The sequence below is a fragment of the Hippoglossus hippoglossus genome, chromosome 8 (assembly GCF_009819705.1).
Source record: "Hippoglossus hippoglossus isolate fHipHip1 chromosome 8, fHipHip1.pri, whole genome shotgun sequence".
Lineage (NCBI taxonomy): Eukaryota > Metazoa > Chordata > Actinopteri > Pleuronectiformes > Pleuronectidae > Hippoglossus > Hippoglossus hippoglossus.
The window spans coordinates 3,983,168-4,006,166 of NC_047158.1; the positions used below are offsets into that span (position 1 = coordinate 3,983,168).

Here is a 22,999-nt window from a genome sequence, read left to right on the forward strand (position 1 = left end):
AATTCAGGATGAATGAACTTTTTACAGTCTACTGATATATACATTTATATTGGGATGTAAAAAGGACTTCAAGTGATGGGCTATAACAAAAACTGCTTCTGAAATAGATCTGCTCTGCCTTTAATAACTTTTGTGGTATATCTGTCTTCTGACTAGTTTGAAAAATGAATGTGACTGTCTGGTTACAATCAGGATGAACGAAACATGCATGTAGTTCTAACGTGTCATTGCTGACTGCAAAGAAAACAAAGGTGCTACGTGTTACGTTCTTCAAGAGAGATGGACAAAAGATCTTTTTTCTAGCTTAACTAAAAGTCAAGTTGTAAAAAACACTGACTGGTAAGAACGAAATGGATTTATGCTTCACTGGCCAACCCATGCGGCTGCCCACCAGGATTTTTCCCAGTATGCCTGATAGCCTGCACATCAATAAGGGTACTGTACAAATCACTTCCTGTAGGTTTTCATGTAAGAAGTAAGGTGGAGGCAGCTCAGAAAAAAATATATGTATACCCTTAGCTTACATGAGAAATTGCATTTGGGTTATGAAAACTTCAGAATGCAGGATTTGGTGATATGTTGTGGCGACATTGCATTTTGCAATCAAATAAAAAAAAACTCTCCTCACCCTTCCAGACATGCTGGTGAACCTACAGTGGCCTTCAGGTAACATGAAACCTTGAAAGGCCCTGTAGAGCCAGTGTTTGAATTGTCCGCTCTGGGTTACTGTAGAAACATGGCGGACTCTGTGGAAGAGGACTTGCTTTCGATGCAGATATAAAGGGCTCATTTTAAAGTAATCACAATGATTCTTAGTTTGAGGTTATTATACACTACAGGAAACACAATTATGAATATCATATTAGATTTTCTGCATCTACATCCTCCATAAACCTACACACTGTATGTTAAAGTTTCAAATAGATGTAGTCCTACTGCCCATAGCTGCTGCTGTTAGTGTTACACCCCTCCACTTGATATCTACACTGATCTCATAACCTGCTTTGAATTGACAGACATTTGTAGTAGTGCTAAACTACAGTGTATACATTGTAAACTGACACTGTGCACTTAAATGGCTCCAGGCTGTGACTACTGAACAACCGACTGATGTTTTATTCACTTGGTCTGTTTTTCTACTGTTTTCTGGGTTATTGTAGTGTTGTTGTATATTCTCTAAATAAAGGACTATTTGTACTTTTTTTAAATTTTGTCTTTTAATGTTCAGTGGTTGAATCCAGTGTTGCATTGAAAGAATGTAAGGCCACAAAATGACTTTCAAGAGGCTGAAACTACAAACACATACGCACACACACACACTTCCTCATGGTTTTGAAACCAGTTGAAAATTGAAACCAGACCAGTGAAGTGAAATTCCACTCACTCACTCACACACTCTCACACACACACACACACACACACACACACACACACACACACACACACACACACACACACACACACACACACACACACACACACACACAAAGACAAAGACAAAGACATAACTTGACCTCTTTTCTCAGTCCATGGACTTCATGGGAACAGAATCAGCGGATGTGATATGAGTGCGTGTGAGGTTCAGTGATTCTTTGTGTGTTTGTGTGTTTGTGTGTTTGTGCTTCTGTTCAAGCTTCCAGTTTCCTCTGTCGCTTAACTAAAAGCAATGACAGGATATGAACCACAACTGTGCCTCAAAGATAAAGTGAGGCCAAACTGAGATGGACTTTCTCTGTGGTTTTTAACTGCAGCAACTTAAAGATACGCTATTGGAGCTGGAATTACTACGGCTGCTGGCACCAGTCTTGCCCTAGAATGAATCCTCATTAAAGGATTTAAAGTGTACTCATTCCAATTACAGGGGTTTGATGTTCTCCCTGTGTCTCTGTGGGGTTTCTCCTGGTACTCCAGCTTCCTCCCAGTGTTCAAAGACAAACAGCTTAGGTTAATTGGAGAATCGTCATTGAGTGTGGGTGTGAGAGTGGGGAGACAAGTGGGTGTCCAGCAGGTAAGTCATGTGAGGGATAGAAGACAGGAGGACAGGCAGGTAAGTGAGGGGTGGGTAGGTGAAGTACAACAGGACAGTCAGGTGAGTACTGGAGGACAGATGGAGACAGGTGGAGACAGGTAGGACACAGGAAACAGTAAATCAAAAGGATAAGTGTGCAGTGAAACAGCTGTAAAAAGATGTTGTGTTGACAGGAAGTGATGTTGACATGGAAGGAGACGAGGAGGTGCTAAAAGTCCCCCATCTGAAAAGGAAAACCAGGAGTAACAGTGGAAGTTCACAGTTGAAGAAAGGGACAGCGAGGAGAGGAGGGAGAGGAGCGGCAGAGTCTGAGTCCAGCATGTAGGACGACTCTGCTGCTGGCAGTGAATCGTCTGACCCAGGGGCTGGCAGCCGTGGGATCACAAGAGGCTACAGTGTGGGGAAAATAAAAGTGTTTCCACAGAAAACTAAGAACATGAAAGGATTGAAAGTGGAGGAATATTTCTCTGATAAAGAGCAGCTCTCTAACTCGGCCCGGCTGCACATGAGCAGCAAAGGCAGGAAGAGGCTTTACTGTCCAGGAAGTGTACAGACTGAAGACGATTGTTCAGAAAATGATACAAGTGATAAATAATGATGACGGTGATGCTAAATAAGGTCTCACCGCTTAAATGCAGCTCCGGGATGCTGTTATGTTTTTTTTTTATGTTATTTTAATCTCTTTAACCATGGGTCTTTTAAACATCAGCACTTAATATGTACACATGGCCAGAGATGAAGAGGTTTCTGATGTACGAGCTGATGAGACATAATAGAACTGATGTGTTTGAACACTTGGGCTCACTCTAGAGGAAATTTAATTTCCCTGGCTAGATTAGACCGGTTTTATTGTTTTAAAAAGCATTTTTAACATTTTTAAAACGTGCAGCATATTGCCTGTTGGATTTACTGATCACATTATAGTTAGTTGCAACGTTTTTATCACTAATTTAAAGTCTTAAAAATGTTTTGGAACTCTCTGGTTCTTTGGGTTTTGATGCTGGTCTGGTTTCTTTGGACCAGGAAAAGGCATTTGACCGGGTTGAGCACCGTTAACTTTGGGAAGTGTTACAAAGGTTCGGCCTCAGCCCCGGACTTATCGCCAGGATTAAGGTTCTATATGAAGACATTGAGAGTGTACTAAAAATGAATGGTGGTTTGTGTAAACCTTTTAAAGTGACTCGGGGTATAAGACAAGGCTGATGCTCTATGCACTTTCAATTGAACCAATGTTGCACAATGTTCGTTCTTTTATTGCTGGTCTGTTTTTACCTGGTTTTAACACTCGTTTAAGTTTGTCTGCTTATGCAGATGATATTTTTGTTTTTATTAAAAACCAAGAAGTTGTTACCAGGTTAGAAAAAAATTGTTGAAACCTTTAGAAAAATCTCAGCTGCTAAAGTGAACTGGGCAAATCGTGAGGCCTTAGCATTTGGGAGTTGGTCTGTAGGGCTAACTCTGCTGCCAGGAGGGCTAAGCTGGAAGAAGGGAGGCCTAAAGTACCTGGGGTTTTATTTATTAGAACATGACACTGTAAAGAAGAACTGGGAGGGAGTGGTGGAGAAGGTGGAGAAGGTGGAGGGGAGGTTGGCCAAGTGGAAGTGGCTGTTACCTAACATGTCATACAGAGGAAGAGTCCTGATAATCATCAGCGTAGCATCAACGCTGGTCTGCTACAGAAAGTGCAGTCCATTTTGGTAAATTTCTTCAGGGACAATTTACACTGGGTACCACAGAGTGAACTCTACCTGCCAAAAGAAGAGGGGGGCAGGGGTTAGTGCATCTGGGGAGCAGAGCAGCAGCTTTCAGGCTACAGTAAATACAGATATACCTTACAGGGAATGATGACGTGGTCTGGAGACCAGCAACAAAAATTATTTGTGATTCTATCTATTTGTGTGACTTACCTCCATTTTATCAGGGACTGTTTAGAGCATGGACTCTTTTTAAATGGAACAGACTTGAGCCTGCAGCTTCACTGTTTTGGCTCCTGGAAGAGCCTCTGATCCACAGGGCCCGGCTGGATGTTCAGGACAACAGCAGACCTGGTCTCACCCAGCGTTTACGTTCAGCCGGGACATTGAAGCTGAAACACACGACAGGTCAAGTCGTCACACCAGAGACATTTTAAATGAATGGAGTAAAAGACTGAGCAACGAGGAACTAGAAATGCTACAGGACTATTGTGCAGGAGCAGAGACACCGGATGAAGGAGATCTATTCTCTGAACTGGGTCTGGAAATCGACTAGACAGGACTAACAGGACCTTTGCTGGTGTGTAAAATTGCTGCAGCTACAGCTCTGCACATGATAAATGAAAAAACTCTGTATAAACACTGTGTTCAAGCTGTACACAAGAAGAGGCTGAGTGGGAGAAAGGACATGTTGTGGAGAGAGAGACTGAGGGTACAGGATAACTGTAAACCAGTATGGACAGGCTATTTTATAAACCACTGTTAAATAAGAGGTGGGGTGATCTACAGTGGAGAATCCTGCAGGGGGCACTGGCTGTCAACAGTCTTCTTTCAAAAATCAATCCCACCATGTCCATTGAATGTTCTTTCTGCCAAGAACCAGAAACAATTTTTCACGTTTTCCTGGACTGTGAAAGACTTGAGTCTCTTTTTTAAACCTTAAAAACTGTGTTTTTAAACTGCAATGAGAGTCGGTCTGAAACTGCTTTTATCTTTGGTGCTGGTTATAAAAAAGAAAATGCAAAGAAGTGGCAGCTGTTGAATTTTGTAGTGGGACAAGAAAAACGTGTCAATTTACAAAAGCAGGAAAAACCAGGTAGAAAATGTTTCAGGTGAGGAGCTGCTCACAACGTTTGTTTCTTTGGTGAAAGCCAGAGTTGGAAAAGATTTTAGATTTTAATCTTTGATGAAAAATGAAGAAGAGTTTCTGTCTCTGTGGTGCTTCACCAAAGCTGTTTGCACTGACAGCTGGTTTTTAACTCTGTATTCCTGTGAGACTTTTTAAAACCTTTTATCTCTGTATGATTTGAAAATTATATTTCATGTTTGAGATTGTCGTTATTTATAAGAAAATAAATGTGGTTTTAAAAATCAAATCTCCGTCTCTTTCTCTCTCTCTGTGTCTCTCTCTGTGTGTCTGTATTGGATTATGCTGTAACAAAGTTTACCCCTGAGACTCCAGAAGTGTTTTGTGGCCTTAAACACTTCACCTGCCCCACCCCACCGGCCCCCTTCGATGTCTATGTGTGCACATGCCAGCAACTCACTCATTCACTCTCTCAACCACACATCGCACCTCACTCACCCACCCACTCAAATGAACTTGCTTTAGTAGCATAACTGTTAGGATACAGTACCAAAGTAAGAATTCAGTAGTGTTCAGAAGCAGTATTCAGTATAGGACAGGGTGGCTTGCACGAAAAAAAGTTCTATGCTGGACTCACTCAGGCAGATAATGTCATGTGATGATAATCTTATGTTGGGCTCGTGTACATGGATGGATGTATGGATAACTGGTGACACTTGGTTCATTTGGTCAAAGTTAATTATTTGTATTAGCTTCCCCACCATTATTCCATCTCTACCTTCTATGTAAAGTCCCTTGAGATCATATATATTATGATTTGATGCTATACAGTTAAAATCAAATTGAATTTAAGTAAACTGTAAGACCACATTTGACAAAATATTAAAGGGATGTACTGCATTAAATCATAAAACGCTCACTTTCTACATTCAGTCCGTAGCTCGCTTCACCACTGCTCGCTCTCTATCCATTGTGAATGTATATGCAGTTATATGATGTTTTGTCTGTCTAACAGCAACATATCAAAGGTAGAAGAGACGTCATCATCCGCTGCTTAATGGAGTAACTTGGAGAGTCTGGAGAGGAACTCATCAAGGACTACCAGGTCAATTTGTGATGATTATTCTGACCATAATAAAAACCTAAGACTTACTCGTATCTCCATACAAATACTTGATAGGGAAACCACTCATATCCCTTTGTGTGGTTTAAAATTTTTCTTTTTATTAATTTGCATTCTTCAATAAGATATTTATTACAATTGACATTTAAGATACAGTACCAATCAAAAAGTTGTTCGGCCAACTTTTTGATTGGTATAGTCAATAGTTAAAAACAGTCCATAGTCCATAGTCTTCTAAGTTCTAATTTCAGATGTTTTTGACATCATTTCAGCAAGGAAGCCAAAGAGGACTTCTCTCATCATGACTTTAAGATCTGAAGGAAATGCAGCACAGGAAGGCCACAACCCCTGACCATGTCGGTCATCACAAGGGAAAAGAGGTTCTTCATGACTGTTGCAAATGTTTACCTTTTGCTCAAAGGCCTGAAAGAAGAGAATTTGTTGGGAATTAACTTACTGCATTTCTATTCTGTATTTCTTACAAAGCTATTGCACTTTACAGTGATACTTCATTGAAAATGTAATCTCTGCAGATGTACACGTTTGTCTGTTTAGTCAGACTGTCTGAGTGATTTTCTGAAATCTCTTGAAATTGTTAAAAAGTTTTGGCCACACTGTTAAGCATGAGGCCACTTTGTGTTGGTAAAAGATTGTATGTTCTGTTATGGCAGTGGTTACAAAATATGCAAGCATTGCAGGCTAGCTGAAATATACATACTTAAAGGCCTTAAAGGGTTGGTTTGGATTATTTTATGTGTGATTGTATGAGGTCCTTATCAATAGTGTATTTGCTATATGGAGAAACAGCATGAAAGCTAAGCAATGATGTGCCATGGACGGGGTAAGCAAAAAAGGTATTTTAGCAAGTTAAAAGACCAACTAAATGCCATAGGAGAAATAACATATTTTTGTTTGTGTTATTGTGTGACTTTGGGAATCTGAACTGTCCTTAAAACACTGAAGTCACACAATAACACAAATAAACTAAGGATCTAGGCTGGCACCTTTTTTAAATGTCTAAAATGTGTTTGTTGCTGACCCCACCCAGAGCAGTTCATTACTTAGCTTCTGTGCTGGTGCCCGTCTCTGCTTCTTCTAACTGGGGATGTGCTGACCGCTATCTACTGTAGCTAATACACTGACTACAGAAAAATACCCCACACAACCACACATTTAATAATCCTATCAAACTGTTTAAGAGGTAAAATGCATCAGAAAGGTCACATGTCCTATTTGAAAATGTTTTAGTCTGACTAAGTGTTTCAAATGAAAGTCTGCGGTACTGCTGCTAGCACCGATTTAGATATGTTTTAATGCCCACCAGATTGTATGTGTAAAAAGCAACCTCTTACATCAGTGTTGAAGGGGGAATAAAATGTTTTTTCATGTTTTATAGAAGTCTTATGTTAAAACAATCGTATTGACAATAGTAGCTCATGTTTAAAAATGCAACAAATCCATAGTATATTAGTGGTATAAAGTACATCAAATAATATGTAAATATTACTGAGAAATGTCTGGATATAAAGTAAATAAAAGCTAGTTAATTTAAATATTTTCAAAATTAGATACGTGTCTTAGTTTAAGTACAATTTACTAGCAAAATGTGAGTATATTTTATACCTAATGGTTAAAATTGCCAGTAAAATCTACTAAAGTAATCTTTATCTACCAAGTCTTACTAGTAAGTAAACTTTACTTGTGGATTTCCCAAGTTAAAATTACAAAGAATTTCTGAGTGAGAATTGTTACAGAGCTTCTGTTAAGTAAATGTCACTCCAAATTTTTTTCAGTGCAGTGGCAAGAAAATTATCTTGATTTATGAATTGATCCGTCTTAAAATATGGTCACTTCTTCATCTACAGTACACTTATGAACAAACACAAACTATTTTATACATTGTATTGTTCTTGTCCATTTTGAAAACACTATTCAAACATTGTCAGTGTAGGTTGGACAAAGTATGTGAAGTCCTTGTTTAATAACATCAACATAAACTAACTGGAGTCAGAGGTTATAAAACCTGGAGTCGTGTCTGGACCCAGGGTGGAAGTGTTTGTTAGAGCTACTTTAATTCATAAAAAAACACTCAAACATCCTGAGGCTGCTGTTTACAATATGCATCTGCCGATGAGAACCAGGCCTCGCAGGACAGAGATCCCAGAAGATAAACGATTTGCATAGCTGGAACCTCCTGGAAGGATTACAAAGTCACCTCAAAGACTTTACGATATTCATCAGTCCTCAGTTCCACAAAATGTCTATACATGGAAACAGTTTACTACTCTGGCAACTAAGTGGGCGCCAGACTGTGGATGAGACACAGAATACTCAGTGAGGTAGAAAACAAGTGCAGCGCAACAGCTGAAGGCTTATAGAAATCAGTTATTACGTTTTTGGAGTAGCAAAAGCACTTAAATGCACCACCAGTTAAATTTACACTGTACAACATCTGAATACAGAAACAGAACTTACACAGAACAGAGCACATGACGGCACCATTCATTTTTCTGTTGTCTCCATTCAAAGGTATTATGGATGTTTTTGAAATAGGTCTTGACAGGGTGACTTCACCAGAGTAACCAATACAAATAAAAGCAACTACAGAAGTCTTTAACTGCCTGTCAGGGGTCTGGGTCTAACTCCCAAATGTGCTGATTGTGAAAGATGGATCCCAACCCAGCAGATGATTCTGAATAAGTAGGTCAGTCAAGGATCCACTGGATACAGCTGCTCCTTCTGATGACCAAACACTTGGACTACACAGCAGGCTACATTAAGTTTTGGTATTTTGCAACTAGCCCAGATTTAACAGATAACAGATAAAAAATAGTTAATTTTGAGGCTAAAAGGTTAGAATGTGTGTCAGTGTGTATGAATTATACCCGTAATACTTACAACTGCTACTGCAATGGTTACGGTGAAAGTGCAGTCAGATGCAGTTCACTTGTTGGTCAGCCAGTTCTCAGTTTACTTCTGTCTTTCTTCAGCTCAGCAGTGTGAGATGAGAAAGACAGATAACAAGTGGCCGTGCAACAGCGGTGAAATTCTTCCCCTCATGCTACTGCAAACCCATTGATAATCTGGTGTCCATCTCACCCAGTGTAATACTCTTACATGTCCTTGTGCGGGTTATAGCTAATGCATGACTGTGTAATAGCTGGGTTCACCTGACTGATGGGGTCCCATTGCAAGTTCCTGTAAATCAATTGAATATGTCCTACACTGGTAGAATGTAACTACAGTTATCTGCCCTTTTGCATTGTCAGAGACAGACACATAGACAGACACACAGATACAGAGGTGTGATTACAGTTAAGAAGCAGACCTACCCGCAGACCAGTCATCACTCTGTTATCTGTTGGAAAGAATATGCTGACCCCTAGTGTTAAACATATAAACTGCAAAGAAAACTTAATCTAATACCAGCTGAATATAAATCGTACAGTGAGCATCCTGCTGTTATGAGATCCTCTGAAAAAAATGATGGGTTAAAGTAGATCAGACGTCATTACCTCTATGCCTTTTTGTTTTACGCCAAACAAGCAGTATGGAGGCATGTTTTTTCTTTTGTATTATTACGTGTGAGTCAACATTGACTTCAATTGTATTATTGGGGACATATCATGAAAATTCCACTTTGTTTGTGCTTCTACACGTTAATGTGGGTATCTGGCATGTCTACCAACCCAAAAACTCTGGAAAAAAAACACTCGCGCATTTTGTTATGGTTCCTCTAAGTCAGAAACGTCATGCTTGAGTGACTCGAATGAGCTTCCTGTGTATTGTGTCGTCACAATACACTGGAAGTCTCCCTACATGGCCTTGGCCCACCCCAAGGAGCTCTCTTAATCAAATCACCTCCTGCATTTGAATTCAGAATTTATATTTTGAGGCCATGTAGGATTGTTGCTATTTATTTTATTTTTGAAGCAAGGTTCTGACAGAACAAACAAAATCCAAAAGTCCATAAACAGAGAGGCACTGGTATCCAAAACAATCCAAAAACTCAAAAAAGGCTGAACAGAAAAAGCAAGGTAACACTAGAAGACACTAGGAACTTACAAGTGTAAGCTATTTTATTTAGTTGCTTACTGTGAAAGGTTGGTGTGTGTTTCCTGTTAAGAGCGATGTGTCTGTTGGGACTTTTATTGTTTGAAGTCGCCGCGAGGGCGCTGGTGACAGGCAGTGGAGGTGACTATGAGTATGAACTTGAGAGGATATTACCAACTCACCTGGCCAGAGCCGCTTTTCTGTTGTGGGACAGCCTGCCAGCGGCCGTTCAGGCCAACTATTCTGCAGTAAAGGTGAAACTGCAAGAGGCTTTTGGACAAAGGCATTTTCTGGACCGCTTCAGAGCAAACCTCTCTGCTCGTCCCCATGCTCTAGGTGAGAGTTTGGAAGTAGATGCAGCAGAAAGTCCACTTCTAGTTTAAGAAGCATTCCCAGGCTATGGGGATGTAGCTCAAAAGGAGGACAAATTCCGAAGATTTCGACATGGTCTTGACCCAGTTCCTGAGACCTAAATGTCACGACCAGAAAGGGAAGAAGCTTGGAAGAAGCTCTGATTATCGCAGGTATGTGTGAGATGGCCAGAGAGACGTTAAAGATGGACTATGTCAACCCTCTTGTAAGCCAGCCTTCAGTGAACAGTGGTGCAGCAGCCATGGTGCTGTCACAACTTCAGTCAGGTCATAGTATTTTCATTTTCTGCTATCTTGTTTTCCATATACTAATTCTCATGGCATTTCAGAACTCAGCCACTCCCCCCTGCTCTGCATCACCTCTTCCCACGGATCCCATTACCTGACCTGCCCCACCCCCAGACTCACCTGCTTTCCATCAGTCATCAGTCAACCAGTATATATACCGGCCCATTTCCTCTGTTCTGTGCCAGATTGTCTAGTGTGTTTTTCCTAGCTTTCCAGCGGTATCTCTTGTTTCACTGCTCTGCCTGATCTCTGTTCTGAACTGCCTTCTTGGACCCTGGATTCCCTTTTTGCCGGCTCCCTAGTGGATTTGTTTGCTATCTCTGACTGTCTGCCTGGTTTTTGACCCCTGCTCGTCCATTAAACCTGAACTCTTGCTACTCCTAAAACTGCTCAAGTGTCGTGCTATTGGGTTCTCGTTTGCCATTTTGCGCATCCTGACAGTACAATCTGGCCAGAATGAACCCAGCCGACTCTGAGATTCTCATGAGAGAGATGGCGGCACAAGCTAGTGCTCTGCACCAACAAGAGCGACAACTTACCGCCATGGCAGAGGCTTTCCAGGAAGCTTCTGCACGCCACGACCAACATTTGGAGGCTCTCAACGACCAGTTCCAGCGCTTAGCACTGGCCCGCTGTTTCACGGCTGGTCAGTCCTCCCGCTCAGGCTATCCCCGGTCCAGAACCTCGCCTTAATGCTCCTGAACAGTTCTCCGGAGCCCCAGGTACCTGCCGGTCCTTCCTTACTCTCTGTTCATTGACTTTTGAACTGCAGCCTCTCACATATCCCACCGAGAGGTCGAGAGTGGCTTTTATGATCACCGAGCTTTCAGGACGGGCACGGGATTAGGGAACCGCCGAGTGGGAGAAGCAGTCGGCCATCTGTTCATCCGCATCAGCCTTCTCTGATGGTCTCTGGAGGGTTTTTGACCATGCTACCCCCAGCCGAGAGGCTGCTCGTGGACTCTTTTCAACCTGGTCCAGGGGAGCCGGCGAGTGGTGGATTATTCCATTGATTTCTGGACGATTGCTGCTGAGAGCGATTGGAATTCCTCCTCGCTGATGGACACTTTCTACAATGGTCTCTCTGACGTCATCAAGGATGAGCTGGCGGCATGGGATCCTCCAGTTGATTTGGACACGCTCATAGCTACGGCTATCCGCATCGACGGACGTCTCCAGGAACGGAGGCGAGAGAGGGCGGTGACAAGTAGTCACCGTAGTCGTCCACCTTCATCACCTCCAGACTCCTCCTTTGCTCGAGCGATCCCAGCGAACCAGCGGAGCCAATGCAACTTGGCAGGACCCGGCTGTCATCAGCTGAACGACAGCGCCGCCTTAGGGAGAACTGCTGCAAGTACTGTGGGCAGGGAGGCCACTATGTGTCATCTTGTCCGGTAAAAGACTGGGCTCACCAGGAATTCTGGGGCACCATTGGTTACGGAGACATAATCCACACATTGACTGGGTTACTAGTTCCAGTAACCACTGTCATGCTGTCTGCCTCAGATCTGCTTCATCAATTGCCTCCAGCCCCTCTCCTCCTTCTGAGTTTCCAGATCTTTCAGGAGTTCCATCAGAGTACCAGGACTTAAAGGAGGTGTTTAACAAGGCACGGGCCACTTCGCTTCCCCCACACCGCCCGTATGACTGCGCCATCGATGTCCTCCCTGGTACCTCACCACCCAGGGGGCGAATTTTCTCCCTGTTTACTCCTGAGACCAAGGCCATGGAGAGATACATAAATGACTTGCTGGCTGCCGGCATTATCCGTCCTTCTTCATCCCCTGCAGGAGCTGGATTATTTTTGTGGACAAGAAGGACAAGACCCTCCGGCCCTGCATTGATTACCGTGGCCTGAACAACATCACCATTAAAAACAGGTACCCTCTCCCCCTTATCTCTTCTGCATTTGAACTGTTGCAAGGGGCTACGGTGTTTACCAAGCTTGACCTCAGAAACGCCTATCACCTTGTTCGTATCAGGAAGGGGGATGAATGGAAGACTGCATTCAACACCCCTAGTGGCCACTATTAGTACCTGGTTATGCATTTTGGACTTACTAATGCTCCTGCTGTGTTCCAGGCTATGGTGAATGATGTGTTCCGGGATTTTCTCAATGTTTTTGTGTTTGTCTACCTTGACGAGCTCATATCATCTTCTCCAAGTCCGAACTGGAGCCTGTTCAGCATGTTTGTAGTGTTCTCCAGAGACTCCTGGAGAATCAGCTATTCGTGAAGGCGGAGAAGTGTGAATTCCATGCAACAGAGGTGACGTTTTTGGGGTTTATCATCAGGGCTGGACGTATTCTGATGGGCCCCACTAAGGTCCAAGCAGTGGCTGATTGGCCTAACCCCACCACTCGGAAGAAACTTCGGCAGTTCCTGGGGTTCGCCAATTTCTACCGTCGTTTCATCCGCAACTATAGCTCTGTGGCGGCTCCTCTAATGGCTCTGACCTCCCAGAAACTCCCCTTCCAGTGGTCCTCTGCTGCAGAAAGAGCATTTAGTTAGTTGAAGTCACGCTTCTCGTCTACTCCCATCCTTGTCTTTCCAGACCCAGAGCGCCAGTTTATTGTGGAGGTGGACGCATCAGACTCCGGGGTGGGAGCAGTCCTCTCCCAGTGGTCAGCAGAGGACCAGAAGATGCCGCAAGTTGTCACCGGCTGAACAACACTATGACATCGGAAATAGAGAGTTGTTGGCAGGCAAGATGGCCTTGGAGGAGTGGAGGCACTGGTTAGAAGGGGCGGAGCAGCCGTTTGTGGTTTGGACAGACCATAAGAACCTGGAATACATCCGGTCAGCCAAACGACTGAGTTCCTGCCAGGCCAGGTGGGCATTATTCTTTAATCATTTTGACTTTTCCCTCTCTTACCGCCCAGGATCAAAGAATGTCAAGCCCGATGCCCTGTCCCGTCAGTTCCAGTCAGACAGTTGTCCCACACCAACTGAAAGTATCCTCCCCTCCAAGGTGGTCATCGGCGTTGTAACCTGGGACATTGAAGATGAGGTGAAGCAGGGTCAGGCAGATCACCCAGCGCCCAGTGCTTGCCCTTAAAATCGTCTGTTTGTCCCTGTGAATCTCCGCTCCCAGGTACTCCAGTGGGGACACTCTTCTCGCCTTGCCTGTCACCCAGGGGTTGAGGCAACGCTTTTGGTGGGGTTCCATTGTCAGGCTTGTAAAACTGCCCAAAACTGGAACCCCACGTCAATTCCCGTCAGTTCCTGGCAGTTTCTGTGCTGCCTGCAGATTCCTGGGAACAGTCGTTAACCTGAAATTCCACCGAAATTTGCAGGGGCACTAACTGACACAAATTCTTCTTTTCATGCTGCGCAGCCCGTGTCTTAAACCCCACAGACAGAGGCATTGTGCTAAGACAAAGCATGCATTTTGGGGAGTATTTGTCTGTCGATGAGTCTGAGCTGGTGCCACTCCCTCGTACCCCAGCGTGGACAGTTTCCACCGTCTCATCAGCGGATGTGCCTTTTGTGTCTCTGGGGGAGTCCCCAACTAGTTAGCAGGGAGGGCACAGTTGATGGCGCTGCTGGAGGAATATAAGGAGATATTTAGTACTTCAAAGGGGGTGACTGGCAAATGCAGACTCATTAAACATCACATCAAAACCGGTGGTCATCCACCCCTGAGACAGCGTGCATACCGGACCTCAGTGGAAAAGAGGGAGGAGATAGGCAGGCAGGTGGCGGCCCGGTTTGCTGACAGTGTGATAGAGGAGAGCTGCAGCCCCTGGGCCTCACCTGTCGTCCTAGTAAAGAAAAAGAATGGAGAATGGAGGCTTTGTATCGACTATCACACCTTAAACAGCGTAACAGTTAAAGACTGCCATCCCCTTCCCAGGGTGGATGACACATTGGATGCATTAGCAGGCTCCCTGAGGATTAGTACGTTGGACCTTTCTAATGGCTACTGGCAGGTTGAGGTCGTTGAGGATGACAGGGAGAAAACAGTTTTCACAAGGGGGCGGGGCCTCTACCAGAGGCGGTCGATACCGATGGGTCTCACCAACTCGCCTGCAACATTTCAGCGCATGAAGGAGCTTGTTCTGAGAGGGCTCCCATGGCAGGTGTGTATGCTGTACCTTGATGATGTGTTGATATACAGCCCTACCTTTGATGAACATCTCTCCAGCCTGAGTGAAGTTTTCTCCAAGATTCAGGTGGCGGGTTGAATTCTAAGAAGTGCCATCTGGCTCGAGATCATGCAGTGTTCCTGGGGCATGTTGTGTCTCACCATGGCCTGCAGCCAGACCCACGTAACACAGACAAGGTCAGAACGTGGCCCACTCCACAGACTCCAATTGAAGTGAGGACATTTGTGGTCCTTTGCTCTCGTTATAAACGCTTTGTTAAAGACTTTGCTCAGCGTGCAGCTCCTCTGCACCGTCTCACATGTAAAGACACACCTTTCCAATGGACAACAGAGTGTGATGCAGCCATTGAGTATCTTACAGTTTTTCTCGATTGCTTAAGCACGATTTTTAGAACAGGGCCCGGTTTTTCAAAACACTACACACAATTAGCACAACCATACACCCAATTAGCAGAACACCTCAGATCCTTTGCAAAATGAAACACTCTTGTAAAAACTATACACTTATTTATCAAAACCATATTTTGTTACCATATGAAACACACACCTTTCATATGACTTAATTCTGTTTGAACCAGTTACACACTGCTGTTGCTAACCTAAAACACTTTTAGCAATTCTACTTCTCAGTGATTAGAGTACTGTAAGTGAAGTACACAGAGAAAGTGCAAATATACAATAAATTCACCAAACACTACACAAGACCAATGCTGAAAATATAATTTATTTCTCTCCATATTCCCAAATCAGTCAACATGTCAACATGGAGAATCACAACAAAACATGTCCCAGTTTTCATGCTACTACAGTAGTGTGCATAACACTGTAAGCTCAGCAAATATCAGACAAACAGAAAATTCTGTATCCAGTACAGGTTACAATGACAGATTTCACTGTATATCTGCTATGATTTGGCTGAACTCTTAGTCCAGCCTCCCTCAGCGTCAATCCGTGGTTCACGACATGGTCAACTAGTGTTGCACGAATTTCATTTGATTTGGTCCTCTTCTTCTTTGAGCACATTCTCCTCCTGCTTCAGGTCTTCCTCTTCCTCTACCTCCACCTCGGCCTCTACCTCTGGCACGGCCTCCGCCTCTTCCTTTTCCTCCTTCTCCTCCTCCGTGGATTCCCCCTCTCACCCTCACTCTTCTTCTTCTTCTGACTCCTTCCATTTTGGTTGAAGACAGGTGAACTCACCTGCTGCATTTTTATAGTGCTTAAACCTGATTGGTGTGTCTACAATTAAGGAATCATGTGTTTGTGCACCTGATGGCTGTGTTGAACCAATTGGCTCATAGGGGTGGTAATTTGACAGTCAGTGCTTTGGAATTGCTATAATAATAATAATTATAGTAGTAATAGTAGTTATTTAGCAATTTTAAGGTGCATTACCGCCATCCACTGGATCTGCAATTGACCAAAAGCTTTGGCCTCTTTGAACTTTGATGTTGGCCACAGAGGCCAAGGCTCTTGATCATAGCGAAGATTAAAGCATGTGATATTAAAATGTCCTTTGATTTTGAACAATATATATACAGTGGTAATGCACAACTACAGAACCAGTTGATGTTGTATTTGGAGATACATTATAATGCTCAAGATTTTTTAAGACTTGTAATGTCACAGTGCTCCACGGCACGGCCCCCACGTCTATGGTGAACAAAGTCCTGCAGATGGGCCCAAAACCAACCGCAGCACCTAACTAATACTAATTGCCAAATGAGTATTCAACACAGACCCACAAAAATGTCCAATTTTGGAATCCAATGCAGAGATGCTTCAAGGGGAGCCTGCAATGATACGTCTGCTAAGTATAAGAGGTCTTGGATTAAGCCTCCCCCTACTGTTCGTACTGGGAAGACCATGGTATCAGAGTTAGCAGATGGAGACGTAAAAAGAAAGTTAGATAACCTGATGAAGGTCACTGAGAATGCCAAGAACAATAATGCCCTGATCCAGGTGAAGAGACAGATCCAGGTGCAGTTGTTAGAGGAGGAGAAGCGTCTAGATAACAGTATGAATATGGCACAACAGATGGCCCAACAAGCTAGGGAAGAGATTGAGAAAATGCGGAAACAATATGCGGAAAAGGTAAACAAAAACAATTATATTGACAAAAAGCAACGTCAGGCAAAGAAGAAACTGCAAGAAACCATGGGCCAACTAGAGAATGAAAAGCTAAAAGAGATGTATGACAGAATGAAGCAGGAAGATCTCAAGGCCGTGGAGGAGAAGACAAAGAAGAAGATGCAGCGTTCGGGAGAGGAACTGAGGCAAATCATTGATGACAAGATGCAGGCCAAGGAGCGAAGGAGAGAGGAGGAGAAGCTTGCTGACATGAAAATAATTTCCCAAAGGAGGGAGGACTTGGAGAAAAAAGCACAGAGGGCTGCACCTAACGCAAAGCAGATAGAAATTAGGAAGAAACAAGATTTGGTGTTTGCCACACTGGAAGCCAAAGAGAATAGGCGGAGGGATTTAAAGTCAAAACAGGAGGCCCTTAGCCTCCAAAGAGTTCAAGAAACTAAAGAGAGAGAATGGATCACACAGCAGAAAAATTTGGCTGAAAAGAGAGCGCATTCCAATGCAATGATGAAGGCAGCTTTATCAGCACAGGTTCTTTATATCAACCACCTCAAGAAAATTAAGGCTGACCAGCAGAAGGCTGATGCTGAGAGGATCATTAAGGCCAATAAGGATGAACTCATCAAGATGAAGAATAAGGAGAAGATGCTGTATAAGAAAAATCTGCTTTACTCAGACAACCTCAAACAACAGATAATGGAGCGTCAGCTCTTAGCCAATGCCAAGTGCAGAGAGGAAACAGAGGAGGCCAAACGGTTCATAGAAGAAGAGCAGGAGAACTTTATGTGCCATGATGAGTACAAAGAGAAGATGCTGAAGGACGCCAGGGCTTCAGGGGTCCCTGATAATTACTTAATTGTTTTCAATAGAAAAGCAAGTTACCTCTTAAAGACAGAAAACCCTTGCCCGAACCTGTTTCCGGAAAATCATATAAGCACCAGGAACATCATAAGGCCAACCTACTTCCCAACTTAACTACATTGGATTAGAGAGGAGGAACATCTGGTCCGAGTAGGAAGTGAATTGCATCTCTGCGGTTCGTTCAGTCTTCCCCCTTCCGGATTCTTGGCAAAGATTCTGATCCCCAAAACTGCTCCCTCTCATAGCGAAAGTGCTGCACAAACAGAAGAGTAGTATGTGTAAATCTGGAAGTAAATCTGTGTAAAATCTGTGTAAAACCGGAAGTGGCTAAGCTAGCGGACATTTAGGCTTAAAACATGGTGTAAATGGTGCTTTTTCGAGTTGAATATGAATGTCAGGGCTTGCAGACACTTGGATAATAATAATAATAATAATAACTTTATTTGTATAGCACTTATCTAAACAAGGTTGTAAAGTTCATGGCAAAAATAAGAATGAATTATAATAAAAGGTATTCAATTCAGTTCAATTTTAAGGGCAAAATCATAACATAATAAGGTCAAGACCTTGATATTTATAGAGAAACCCAACAGTTCCCACAATGAGCAGCACTTTGGCGACTGTGGAGAGAAAAGAAACTCTTCAATAGCTGGAAGAAACCTCTAGCAGAACCAGAATCAATGTGGGCGAGCTGTTCTTAGGCGTTTTGCTCACCTCATGGTTTTCAGTTGGCTCTTATGGTTCTCCTGCAGTATGTTAATCCTCCCCTTCTGCTCTTCTGAGGCTTGCGTCCACTGCTTTTTAAGCTGCCTCCTCTCTTGTTACTGTTGAGGAATTTTTGACCATCCTCACACATCACTGTACATGCCACTATATAATATGTATATAATGTATATTACATTACACCTGTACACCATGAAGAGAATAGTGTCCGTCTAATTCCACACATACTCCCTTCTCTCTCCAAGCAGTAACCAAGGTCAGGTTATAGATAAAGGCCCAACCAACAGTACATTGTAGTGTCAACACTGAGGGACTTTCATATCTAACTCAGATGCGCCAGACAGAGGGACACCAGCTTCAACTCTTTTGCATATTTCACCAGTGACAAGACATAAGGACACAATTTGATTTAGGAATGCATATTTTAGGCTTAACTATCCAATAGGATGCAAACACCTACATGTAGCATAGAGAGTGACAGCAATTCTAGCCTTTCATGGATGTGCTGTTGGAATGGGTGACGCAAGTAGAGGAAGATATATGGGGATGCTGTGGGAGACATCTTCAGACTTGGGGGTGACAATTGCTCATGTTACTCTGTTAGTGTTTGTATATTGTTCCACCTTCTGGTCTCCTTGATGCATCAAGTCTACATTAAAACCTTCTGCATAAGACATCAGCTGCTGCCTGAGTTCTCCTTTCACCAGCTTCCAGAAAACTTCCGTAACAAATTGGCATCACGAACAGGATCTGAACACGGCAAGATACGGTAAGTTGCTAATTTAAAGTTACACACGGTAAGGCAAATCAAGGATGTCTGAGCTTGACGAGATCATAAAGAAAACATGCTAAATTTCTGCTATTTGACTGTAAAAAAACCCTCAAAAACAATCAAAGGCCAGTATGTGTGTGCAGGGGAGTGGCCTGTAATTTTTTTCTGAGACGACTCTCCCCACGCCCAACGAGAGTCAAATCCAAATGGATCTATCAGAATCAAAACTGAATGAGCAGAAATGAAAGGAAGTGAACTGAGCTGTAGGGAAAAATTTGGATTTTTGTATATTTATAATGTTACAATGCAATGTACTAGTATGCTAAGTCTTTACTACATCTGTTTACCAGTGGTTGGTCGGTTTGTGGGGCGACTTCAGGTTGTGCCCGGCACAGGCAATAGCCGCCACCTGGTTACACCCTAACTTTGGAGTAATCGGCAGTTTGGCAGGGATCCTGTGTCCATTGGGAAGGATAAGAAAAACACTGTGGTGTGTTAATTGAACCCCACAGCCCCCAAAAGGGACGGGTTGTTTTCCGGGGTGGCTTCGGGCTGCACTCGACACAGAGAGACCCACCTGAGGTTCAAACTATAAAAAGACGTTTTTTAAGTAGTTCAACGAGGCCTATTTTGTTTAAATCAATAACGGGGATTATCTACTGTGTCCTTTGGGAAAAGTGGAGGTTCCTGCGGATTTCTGATCCATAGACTGTATATATAGATGGACGTAGGGTCCGTGACGTCACCCGTTAGTTTCTGAAGAGTGAAAATGAGGCTAGTAGTAGTACCCGGCGCCATCTTGCCGGTGCTGACTCCTCCTAGTTCCTGGCTAACCAATAAATGGGCAAAGAGGAGGAGCGCGAGTGAAGACTGACAGCTGAGCCACGCCCGCAGAGCTCAACGTTACCTGGTTAGCTCAGGCTAAGGAGCTAGGCTACATTCTATCCGCGGCCGCAAACCAGCTAGCGCTGCAGTGTTGTTGCTTCAGGATGGTCGCGATGTTTACAACAAACTCACTAGAGGTAAGTAACCTTGAAACTACACAACAACAAAACCTATTGCTTTATCTATTATCATAATCATATGCTTACATGCCTCAAGTGGTTTTTAATATGTAATTGTTATAAAAGTTACCGTTTATTTAACACGTGTAATGAACAGATTGAAGCAAATTAACTACACTACTACAGAGTCATGTGTTTGGTTGTGACTTGATTTTAATTTTAAGAAGTTAATATCAATACGCTACATGTGTAAGTTGCATGTGATAGTAACTATATGTTTCACAAATGTTCTGATACAGGCTGGTATAACCACCATTACTATTGCCACCTTGTTTATTTAGCTTGTTATGGAATTTACAGTGAATTAGACAGTTTAGATAAGATTATAATCTCCACACACCACTGTTGGTTCTCATATTTATTATATAATTATGTTTTCACACAGAGAAGTGGAGAGACTTGATGTGGACTGTTATCAACAGCTCTGTGAGAGATTATCACCTTGAATATTACAGATGAGGTAGAAATACATTTTATCTATTTGTACAAGGTTTTATTTCTTTCAGTACATTACATTTAGCTGATGCTTTTATCCAAAGCGACTTACAATATGTGCATTTAACCATGAGGGTACAAACCCAGAGCCCAGTACATTGGTTCTGTCTGAAATCTGTGGTGCTTCCACCTGCTGAACACAGAATAAACTGTAAGAACCAGTCTTTGCTGGAACATACACAACATAAAACATCCTTTTATAGTGAGTTTCTTCTTTTCATTAGATGAAGCACTGCAGCACCTGATGTCCTCAGCATCCACTGTGGCAGCCGCAACATGGTGGAGATCGGCAGCTTCAGGCTGGTCAACATGAGGACGACCTGCACCAGCTTCATCTGCACAGCACTTCATGTTTTCCTCCCTTAACTAAAGATGGCCTGCAACTGTTTAGAGTTGGCAGTCATTGCTAAGTGTCATGGATAATAGAGTTAATTTCTATATTCATTATGGTTGGTTAAAAAAATGAACACTTATCAGAACAATGTTTATCTTTTACTTTCTGATTTGATACACTTTAGATAAAAACCCAGTGTTTTATTTTTCTTCTTTGCCATAAGAGACAGAACACGGTCAGCACAGCTGTGTCCTTCAGGCTCGTCCGTCCCTAATAAAATGACAGGAAACATAAAAGTATGGCATTATTGTAGAGGAAGTGTTACTTATGAACAAAGTTTGTGTCCTTATTTTCTGTGGATATTCAACTATGTATTTGAATATGGTTTTGGATTAAACAGTGCACTACCAAGACAATGAATGTACAGTATGGAGTTCTTCCACATTAATAGTATTGCATATATAATTTAATACATTATGTATTATGTGCAATACTTTGCTTTGATTGTTTGTAAGTTATGAAAACACTTCCGTATTGGCCTCATCGCTCAGCCCGGGATGTTGCCCCTTGTTCTGATCCCAAAGTCGATAGTTTTAAGACTTCTGTCTGCGGATTAGAGAAAGAGAAACGTCTTTTCACTTCTGATTCTCTCGTTCCATCCTTAAGCTGATCCTCATCATTATGTGCCTTGCACAACCAATAATAAAACCGATCTTAGATTGTACCATCAACCAGACAGCAGTCTTCCACCTAAAGGACACCTAGATAACAATTCGTCCTTCACAGCCTGAGTCACATGACTAAATATGTTTTTGTTTTAGGGTAAACATTGGGTTTATCTTATTCTGTGTGAATTTTATTTCTTTATTGTGAAATAAGGCGAAATACTGTAGTGGAAAATTCAACTGACCAGTGTCTAAGGTATTGGAAATCCCCCTGACCAGGTGTCTAACTGCTGTGATACTGTCTACCTGACAGGATGGAACCCTTACTTGGTGGTGTCTCACTGCTATGACCTTGATCAACAGGGTGCATGCCCTTATTTGGTGATGTTTTTCTTCCAACTGCTACAGCGGACGGACAGACACAGATGATCTCATGTCTTTCATGTCTTTTTTCATATTATGTTTTATGAAACGCCTCTTTGTATAAGTTCTGGCTTTTGTGAACTTGCGGCCAGTTCCATTTTGAGCACCCGTGCTTGTTGTGTAACCTCTGCAGAGCTTACTATTATAAAGACTCAAAGGCAACTCCAGTCTGAGAATTTCATTATTTCAAATCTCAAGATGAATTTCCATCACAATACTTTCAAATTTTTTTGTGAAAATCCTTTAAGTTTGCCGCCACTGATGTATTAAAGCAAAATGTAACTGTGGAAGCTTTGATGCTGCAGCCGGGTTTAATGAATGTATAAGTGCATTTTTTTAATTGATGTGAATATGCCAACAAAATAATCATTCCACAGCAAAGGTTAAAAACTTAACTGTGAACAATTTGTTTAAAGATAAAACAAGGCAATTTGGAAAGCAAAGCAAATGTTTCAAGTAAATATTATTTTATTTTATTTTTTATAGCGTCAAATCAGAATATGCATTACCTCAAGGCACTTTACATAGAAGGTCAATACCTTAAATTGTTTTATAGAGAAACCCAACAGTTCTCACAATGAGTAGCACTTCTGAGACTGGATGTTTTTATTTTCTGAATATTGCTCAGGTGGAAGAAAGCTGTCCTAGAGACTTATTTTAGATGTGGGTCAAATGACATGTCCTGGTCAAACATAACTCCAAGGTTCCTCACAGTGGAGCTGGGGGCCAAACTAACACAATCCAAGGTGAATATCTGGTCAGACAGTATTTCTCTGAGATGTTTAGGGCCAATTACAACAACCTCAGTTTTGGATCATCCAGGCC

At 42.5% G+C, this 22,999-nt stretch overlaps 3 long non-coding RNA genes across 3 annotated transcripts; 1 reads left to right on the forward strand and 2 right to left on the reverse strand.

Moving 5' to 3' along the window:
- Nucleotides 1–5,011: 5,011 nt before the first annotated feature.
- LOC117766940 lies at nt 5,012–15,743 on the forward strand. The gene is made up of 3 exons (XR_004614788.1): nt 5,012–5,022; nt 14,044–14,048; nt 15,598–15,743. It is a non-coding gene; the product is annotated as an uncharacterized LOC117766940 (long non-coding RNA).
- LOC117766948 lies at nt 7,499–22,980 on the reverse strand. Its single transcript, XR_004614796.1, has 3 exons — nt 22,827–22,980; nt 20,937–20,946; nt 7,499–7,509 (listed from the first exon to the last, which is right to left on the reverse strand). It is a non-coding gene; the product is annotated as an uncharacterized LOC117766948 (long non-coding RNA).
- Nucleotides 7,793–18,949, reverse strand: LOC117766944. The gene is made up of 3 exons (XR_004614792.1): nt 18,728–18,949; nt 15,044–15,046; nt 7,793–7,802 (listed from the first exon to the last, which is right to left on the reverse strand). It is a non-coding gene; the product is annotated as an uncharacterized LOC117766944 (long non-coding RNA).
- Nucleotides 22,981–22,999: the final 19 nt, after the last annotated feature.